Raw genomic sequence first — 10,366 nt, 5'->3', positions numbered from 1 at the left:
TGTCAAAACATGGACCGATGTGGCCGATTTACAATACCAACCGACCTACACTAATAAGAAGTATTTGTGCGAAATTTCAAGCGGCTAGCTTTACTCCTTCGGAAGTTAGCGTGCTTTCGACAGACAGACAGACGGACGGACGGACGGACAGACGGACGGACATGGCTAGATCGACATAAAATGTCACGACGATCAAGAATATATATACTTTATGGGGTCTCAGACGAATATTTCGAGTAGTTACAAACAGAATGACGAAATTAGTATACCCCCCATCTTATGGTGGAGGGTATAAAAACGTTTTTTTTTTAATAATTTCTCATAGTTTGCATGTAGCATATAATTAGAGGAAAAGTATATAAACCATTTTGAATGTATGATAGATAGATTTTTATCAAAATAAAAACTATTGTATCACAGTAAGGCCTTGCCTTCTTCTTTTGCATGTAATTTATGAGTAATCCCAATTAAAGGCGATATTTTTGGGATTTGAAAAGTGCAATTTATTGCTTCCGCAATAGCTGCAAAAATGCAAATGCAACGGCTACGCCAGGCTCCACCAGCTGACAAACGAGTGGTCTGCAGGGGCTTTTGAAGAAGACACCTGGTTTGAGCCCTGAGGACAATGGCAAACCTGTTATATCTTCGCATGCATTGTAATTTGCCTAGGCTTTCGGCCTTCTTTGACAAATTAATACGCTCTTTAAGAGGCTGGAATAATGAAAGGTGCATAGCTCTCAGGTTTATTGAGAGGCTTGGAGAGAATGATCCTTAAACTCTCAACGATAAGAGAGAGATCTTCTTAATACGGCTCGGAGATTCGCAGCACAGGCTACCCCCAAAGCCAGTAGTCTAGTTTCGGAAACGGCACAGCAGTCTGCTAAAAGGCAACGGTTACATGGGGGGAATCCCATCCCCATCACCATCCCTATCCCAAGCAATTGGGTCAGTCGAGTGCCGTACGCCGTTGACACCTGTTGTGGTTGCAGCTTTCCGACGTGCAACTTCCGTGCAGTATCATATCGTATGTTTCTCGCCACACTATGTCATGTGCGAACCTTTGTTGTGACAAGGTAATTATCCGAATCAAAGTTCGCGCGTCGGATCGATCGTACACCTAGCACGCTGTTTGAACATCTTCCATCCATTACAACATGATATATTTGGTTTTTCGTGTTTTGGTGGGGTGACAGCCATGTGGTCGTGCGAAATTATACTATGGTGCTGATGACCATCATGTTCTTTGCCGTGGCGAAGTCTAATAGCCTCATTCCATTATCGAAAGTGTCTTCGTGTAGGCCAAATATTTCGAGTGTTGGGCCAACCAAAGATGTTTTCTTTCCTAGTATTCACATTAAAATCTCCCAGAACGATTTTAAAATCATGGGCGGGACAGCGGTCATATTCTCTTTATAGGCGCTCGTAGAAAATATCTTTAGTCTGTTCGTCCTTGTCTACCATCGCAACATTAGCATAAATAAGGCTAATGTGGAAGAATTTAACTTTAATACGGACTGTAACTAGCCTCTCATCCACTGGAGTAGACCTGGAGACAAGGTGGTTCAGGCTACGACTAACCACAAATCCACAACCAAATTCATGGCTCATTTCATGGCATCTATAATGTAGGGCATCAGCCCTTGGTGTTGTTGTGGAGCCTTTTCCGAGCCTTTGCATTTCCTGTATGACAGTAATGTCTGGCACATTTCAATTGCAGATACGCAAATCATGGTCCCTTTAACGTTTGTGTGGGTCTTCAACACAGGAAAATGGGTTTTTAATCCTCTTCGTTTTTCGTAGTAATTTCTTCAAGTTTTCCCGTTAATGGGCTACTAAACCGACGCCACAACCCATCTTTATATCATTCTACATGTTAACTCGTGGTACATTTTATCTCACTACCCTATCGTTACCCCTATACCTTTACCAATACTTATACCTATACCTATATCTATACCTATAGCTACACCTATATCAATACCTATACCTATTCCTAAACCTATACCTATACCTATACCTATACCAATACCTATACCTACACCTATACCTATACCTATACCTATACCTATACCTATACCTATACCTATACCCATACTTATACCTATAACTATACCTATACCTATACCTATACCTATACCTATACCTATACCTATACCTATACCTATACCTATACCTATACCTATGTCTTTACCTATACCCATACTTATACCTATAACTATACCTATACCTATACCTATACCTATACCTATACCTATACCTATACCTATACCTATACGTATACCTATACCTATACCTATACCTATACCTATACCTATACCTATACCTATACCTATACCTATACCTATACCTATACCTATACCTACACCTATACCTATACCTACACCTATACCTTACCTATATCTATACCTATACCTATACCTATACCTATACCTATACCTATACCTATACCTATACCTATACCTATACCTATACCTATACCTATACCTATACCTATACCTATACCTATACCTATACCTATACCTATACCTATACCTATACCTATACCTATACCCATTCTTATACCTATACTTATACTTATATCCCTATCCCTATCCCTATCCCTATCCCTATCCCTATCCTAATAGCCTCATTCCATTATCGAAAGTGTCTTCGTGTAGGCCAAATATATCGAGTGTTGGGCCAACCAATGATATTTTCCTTTATAGTATTCACATTAAAATCTCCCAGAACGATTTTAAAATCATGGGCGGGACAGCGGTCATATTCTCTTTATAGGCGCTCCTAGAAAATATCTTTGGTCTGTTCGCCCTTGTCTACCATCGCGGCATTGGCGCAAATACGGCTGATGTGGAAGAATTTAACTTTAATACGGACTGTAACTAGCCTCTCATCCACTGGAGTAGACCTGGAGACAAGGTGGTTCAGGCTACGACTAACCACAAATCCACAACCAAATTCATGGCTCATTTCATGGCATCTATAATGTAGGGCATCAGCCCTTGGTGTTGTTGTGGAGCCTTTTCCGAGCCTTTGCATTTCCTGTATGACAGTAATGTCTGCCCCATATTTCTCCAATGCATCCGCCAGTGCATATACTACATCTTCTCTATAAAGAGTGGAGACATTTCAATTGCAGATACGCAAATCATGGTCCCTTTAACGTTTGTGTGGGTCGTCAACACAGGAGAATGGGTTTTTAATCTTCTTCGTTTTTCGTAGTAATTTCTTCAAGTTTTCGTTAATGGGCTACTAAACCGACGCCACAACCCATCTTTTTATCATTCTACATGTTAACTCGTGGTACATTTTATCTCACTACCCTATCGTTACCCCTATACCTTTACCAATACTTATACCTATACCTATATCTATACCTATACCTATAGCTACACCTATATCAATACCTATACCTATTCCTAAACCTATACCTATACCTATACCTATACCTATACCTACACCTATACCTATACCTATACCTATACCTATACCTATACCTATACCTATACCTATACCTATACCTATACCTATACCTATACCTATACCTATACCTATACCCATACTTATACCTATAACTATACCTATACCTATACCTATACCTATACCTATACCTATACCTAAACCTATACCCATTCTTATACCTATACTTATACTTATATCGCTATCCCTATCCCTTTCCCTATCCCTATCCCTATCCCAATCCCAATCCCTATCCCTATCCCTATCCCTATCCCTATCCCTATCCCTATCCCTATCTCTATCCCTATCCCTATCCCTATCCCTATCCCTATCCCTATCCCTATCCCTATCCCTATCCCTATCCCTATCCCTATCCCTATCCCTATCCCTATCCCTATCCCTATCCCTATCCCTATCCCTATCCCTATCCCTATCCCTATACCTATCCCTATCCATATCCCTATCCCTATCCCTATCCCTATCCCTATCCCTATCCATATCCCTATCCCTATCCCTATCCCTATCCCTATCCCTATCCCTATCCCTATCCCTATCCCTATCCCTATACCTATCCCTATCCCTATCCCTATCCCTATCCCTATCCCTATCCCTATCCCTATCCCTATCCCTATCCCTATCCCTATCCCTATCCCTATCCCTATCCCTATCCCTATCCCTATCCCTATCCCTATCCCTATCCCTATCCCTATCCCTATCCCTATCCCTATCCCTATCCCTATCCCTATCCCTATCCCTATCCCTATCCCTATCCCTATCCCTATCCCTATCCCTATCCCAATCCCTATCCCTATCCCAATCTCTATCTCTATGTCGAGAAGCCTAATACAACTCAATGTACTAAATTTCAGCGAAATCGGATAATAAATGTGGCTTTAATGGGCCTAAGAGCTTAAATCAGCACATCGGTCTATATGGGAGCTATAACAAGATATAGTCCGATAAAGTCCACCTTCGAACTTAATCTGCATATGCCTAAAAAGAATCTGTGCAAAGTTTCGGCTCAATAACTCTTCATTTAAGGACTGTAGCGTGATTTCAACAGACAGTCGGACAGACGGACATGGCTAGATCGTCTTAGACTTTTGTGATGATCAAGAATATATATAATGGGTGATTTTATAGAAAAGTTTTTCAAAACAACACATAAAATTCAGAAAAATGCATGAAATCTTTTTTTGAATCGATAGTACGGTCCATATTATTTAATGTTTGAAGATTATTTTATGCAAATGTTGACCGCGACTGCGCCTCAAATGGTCCATCCGCTTAGTCCAATTTTGGCAAACTCTTTCCAACTTTTCGGCCGGTATCTCACGAGTAAATGCTTCAATGTTGTCTTCCAATGCGCCAATTGAAGCAGACTTCTCAGTATAGACATGAGTTTTCTGAGCCTCTCAAAAAATAGTCTAAAGGCGTTAAATCGCACAATCTAGGCGGCCAATTGACCGGTCCCGAAAGTAAAATAAAATGTTCACCGCACTCGTCTCTCAATAAGTCCGTTGTTACGCGTGCTGTTTGGTTTGTGGCACCGTCGTGTTGAAACCACATGTCATGCAAGTCAAGCTCTTGCATTTTGGTCAAAAAAAAAAATTGGATATCATCTCACGATAGCGCTCATCATTCACAGTTACCTTACGATGCGCATCAGCTTTGAAGAAGTGCGGCCCAATGATGCCACAAGCCCATAAACCGCACCAAATTGAGGCTTTTTCTGGAAGCGTTGGTAGCTCTTATAATGCTTCTGGCTGATCTTCACTTCACTTCTTCAAAATCAACAATTCTGCTTATTTACTTACCCATTGGGCCAAAAATGAGCTTCGTGGCTGCAGATGAAGAAGCGCGCGATGAACTTTCTTAACAGGGCACAGATTTTGATAATAAATTCAAAAATTTGCCAGCGTTCTGCGTTTGAAAGACTATTCATGGACCAAACTGGAGATGTTTGACAGTGATACAAGACACGAAACGTGTGTGAGCTCTGGTTTGAACAGCTCACACACGTTTCGTGTTTTAAATCACTGTCAAACATCTCCAGTTTGGCCCATAAATCGTCTTTCAAACGCAGAACGCTGGCAAATTTTTGAATTTGAAATTTTTGCCAAAAAGATAACAGCTAAAAAATCACCCTTTACTATAAAGGGTCGGAAATTGATATTTCGGTATGTTGTAAACGGAATGACAAAATAGATACACCACCATCTTTCGGTGTTGAGTATAAAAAGGGGCAAAGGAGCGACCGCCGTTGTGAACCCCTGTGCTGGTTAGTCAAAGGAAGATTTGCAGAAGTCTCTTTAACAGGGCAACGTCTGTAAGGATAAGCTAAGAATATACAGGGGCGAGCTGAAAAGGGCTCAGAATAAATCCTGGGTGGAATTCTACAGCTCCGTGCAAGATACATCTGAGAACTCTAGGCTAAGGAAGATCCTATCCTCGAAACCTATAACGGTAGGGTATATTCAGAAGTTAGAGACAATGTCTAGTGAAGAAACAGTGGAAGTACTCTTTGACACACATATCCCACGAAGCTTTCCAATGGGCAATGTAGCCCCTGAAGTGGTTGTCACTGATATACATTGGTCGGAGGTTATTGGGGAAACTGTGTTTGCATTGAAAATCCTTTGTTCGACTCCTTTTAATCGCCAGGCTTTGGTGATGTATCATTGGTTGTATTATAAGCTGTGTCCGATAGACTGACTCTTTCGCTTAGTGAGATATACTCTGCTTGTATGAACATGTTGTATATACCAGTTGGATGGAGAGCTACAAAGGTCATTTTTATTTCGAAATCAAGGAAACCGTACAACACAAAGACGAAATATTTTAGTCCTCTCAGTCTGTCATACTTTATGCTGAAGACTCAAGAGAGGTTGATAGAAACATATCTTAGGGCAAAGATCCCTGGAGATCGCCTGTTTCGGTAACAGCATGTATAAAGTAAGGGCAAGTCCACTGAAACAACCTTTCACGACCTAGTCGGCTACTTAGATGAATCTTTCGCTGTGAAGGAATATACAATGGTAGCATTGTTTGACATTAGAGAAGATGCTTCAATATCGTCAACGTCAATCATGAAAGTGCTGAGGTTCCTAGGCATCAACGCTACCGTAAAAATGTTTATTAATAACTTACTTACTAAAAGATGGATTACGACAGGCTTGGGATCTGTAGACCTAAAAAGATAGGTCAGCAGAGAAACTCTTTAAGCAGATGAGCTGTCTCCTCTACTTTGGAATATAGTCATTAACAATATAAACATAAGTTTAAATTTTAACACTCTGGAAGAAAAAGGTGTTAAGGCGGTTGCGTATGCTGATGACGTGGCTATTGCAGTTAGGAGAATGTTTCTCAGCACTCTTAGAGATATACTTCAGTAAACAATTACACCTGTTCTCACTGTACCATGGACCCCAATTATCAGTGAACATGATAGTTGCGTACCAATTAAAATGTCATTTGCTAAATTGAGACTAATAATAAACACATCATTATACCCAAACAACTGACTAAAATACCCACAGTACAAAGTTTGACTAGGAGAAAACGCAACGAACATTTCTTGAAATGCTTAAAGAATTGTTCAAATATTTGCTAATTATCCTTTGGATTGAACAGGTAATGATTGAAGCAAGCTCTCACCAATGCTTGAAAACTATGTGATTAGTATTTATCAATTTTAGCTCTATTGTGGAGAAATGATTATGAAAAAAGTTTCATGCAAAATATTGGATCCTGAATTTGCGGTATTTGATCAATGTGAGCTGACTCCTATCCCCAAAAAGTATCCAGCATTATCGATAAATATACGTGTCTTCAAATTGCCTATAACCAAGGCTCAAATTCGAATAATAGTGGGCTCTTGTGGTACTACACGTATGCCAGCCCTCAATCAAAGCTGGGATGGTTGTGCCTTTATGAAGGATCAGAAAACTAATAGGGCACTGGGACGTTTATATCAATATATTGCTCCGTATACCAACTTGAATCATACTTGTCCTTTCAATGTAAGTAAAGGGATTTGTTTTAATCATGGGGTTCGGTAATATGGAACATTCAATAGTTGGCGAAGGAGAATGAAATAATTTGCGAAATAATATTGAAATTGATTGAACTTTTTACAGCTCGAGCAAGAAAAACTTTCGTTTTGATTGTTTTTAAAGTTTTCTTTCTATTTCTTTACCGTTCCTACAAAACAGCATAACATACGTGTAACGAATTTGACCTTGGGGAAAAAAAGAACTGTTCTTCTAATGGTACCTGGCAACTATTATATCACAATCGAAGGGACATTAAATGGAAAGAAGAGTTTTACTGTTGATGTTGTAACACAGTATAAATTCTAAATGAATGGCTATAACATAAAGTGGGGTATTGGCTAGTGTTCGTTGTAAGCACATATTTATGTTGATATAATATTAATGTCCAATAAAAATTTTGTGAAAATGTCAAGTCTAAGGCCTTTAAAATATTTAATGAAAACCAATTTTTATACCCTCCACCATAGGATGAGGGTATACTAAGTTTGTCATTCTGTCCGTAACTCCTCCAAATATTTGTCTAAGACCCCATAGAGAATATAAACATAAACATTACATTTTAAATCGATCTAGTAATGTCCGTCCGTCTATCCGTCCGTTTGTCCTTCCGTCTGTCTTACGAAAGCACGCTAACTTTCGACGGAGTAAGCTAGCCGCTTGAAATTTTGCACAAAATACTTCTTAATAGTGTAGGTCAGTTGGGTTTGTAAATGGGCCATATCGGTCCATGTTTTGATATAGCTGCCATATAAACCGATCTTCTATCTTGACTTCTTGAGCCTCTAGAGGGCGCAATTCTTATCCGATGTGGATGAAATTTTGCACCACTTGTTTCATTATGACTTCCAACCACTCTGTTTGGTATGGTGGAAATCGGTCCATAACCTGATATACCTGTCATATAAACCGATCTGGCATCTTGACTTCTTGAGCCTCTAGAGGGCGTAATTATTATCCAATTTGGCTCAAAATTTTGAACAACGGCTTTTCCCATAACCTTCAACATATGTGTCAAATATGGTCCGAATCGGTCTTTAGCCTGATACAGCTCCCATATGAACCGATCTCCCTATTTTACTGCTTGAGCCTCTACAGGGCGCAATTCCCATCCGATTTGGAAGAAATTTGGCATGACATGTTTCGTTATGACCTCCAACAACTGTACTAAGCATCGGTTCATAACCTGATACAGTTGTCATATAAACCGATAATGGGATCTTGACTTCTTGAGCCTCTAGAGGGCGTAATTATTATCCGATTTGGATGAAATTTTGTAAAACGGGTTTTCCCACGATCTTCAATATACGTGTCAAATATGGTCTGAATCGGTCTATGGCCTTAAACAGCACACATATAAACCGCTCTCCATATTTTACATCTTGGGCCCCTAAAGGTCGCAGGGGCTCGGCCGATAATCTCATGATGTCTGATTAAGTGGTGGTTTCGGGGGAGAGGTGGTCCCCCATATACATGGTCGGTAAATATGCCCGATTTAGGGGTGTTTTGGGGATTGGGGTGGTCCCCCAAACACTAAGCCCGGAAAAAATATAAGCAACGTGCTCTATTCTCATATATCTTTATATCATTTATTTGAACCCCATATTGCCATTGCCCTCAAAATTGGATATCAAATTCGTTTTCTAATCTCATTTAAACTCCTTATTGCAAAAGTCAGCAAGTATATCCGGTTTGGGGTATTGGCCCTAAAAACTATGAATATTTGGTTCCACTCTCTTTAAGACCCAAATTGTCTTGGTGAGCAAATACCTCCTATTTGGGGGTTGTTATGGTGGTGGGACGTCCGCTAGACAGTTGGCCCCTAATGTTAATATCAGATACGTGGTCTACTTCCACACACCTTTAAATTGAGCCAGAAAATACTTACTATTTGGGTGGTGTTGTGAGGATGGGGAGGCCCCATAGACACTTTTCCCGAATATTGATATCAAATTCGTGCTGTACTCCCAAAGACCTTTCATTTGAGCCCCATATTGCTATGGTCGTAAATTTGTTCCCTTTGGGGGATGGTTTTTGGTGAGAGGCGAGACACTTGGTCCCATATTTGGACATCAGATTCGTATTCTACATTCAAATACCTTTTACCGCCCCTCCTTTAGATATCAAAAAATGTAGTACCCTATTTTCACCACGGGGTCATTATGCACCATCTGTGAAAATTTCAAGAAAATCGATTCAGCCGTTTCTGAGTCTATAAGGAACACACAAACGTACGAACAAACAAACAAACTCAAATGAATTTTTATATTGGGTTGCCCAAAAAGTAATTGTAATATAGTAGTAATATAGTCGGCGTTGACAAATTTTTTCAACGGCTTGTGACTCTGTAATTGCATTCTTTCTTCTGTCAGTTATCAGCTGTTACTTTTAGCTTGCTTTAGAAAAATAGTGCGCGAAATTTTTTTTACATTTGTTTGTTTGGCGTCAATTTTAATATGGGTACCACATGTATTGAAAGAAATTCATTTAACAAACCGAATCAACGCTTGTGATATGCACCTTAAACGCAATGAATTCGATCCGTTTTTAAAACGAATCATAACTGGAGATGAAAAATGGATTGTTTACAACAACGTTAGTCGAAAACGATCATGGTCCAAGCATGGTGAACCAGCTCAAACCACTTCAAAGGCTGATATCCACCAAAAGAAGGTTATGCTGTCTGTTTGGTGGGACTGGAAGGGTGTGGTATATTTTGAGCTGCTTCCAAGGAATCAAACGTTTAATTCGGATGTTTACTGTCAACAATTGGACAAATTGAATACAGCCATCAAGGAGAAGCGACCAGAATTGGTCAATCGTAAAGGTGTCATATTCCACCAGGACAACGCTAGACC

Source organism: Stomoxys calcitrans, chromosome 3, assembly GCF_963082655.1.
Source record: "Stomoxys calcitrans chromosome 3, idStoCalc2.1, whole genome shotgun sequence".
Lineage (NCBI taxonomy): Eukaryota > Metazoa > Arthropoda > Insecta > Diptera > Muscidae > Stomoxys > Stomoxys calcitrans.
This window is presented reverse-complemented; position numbering follows the sequence as displayed.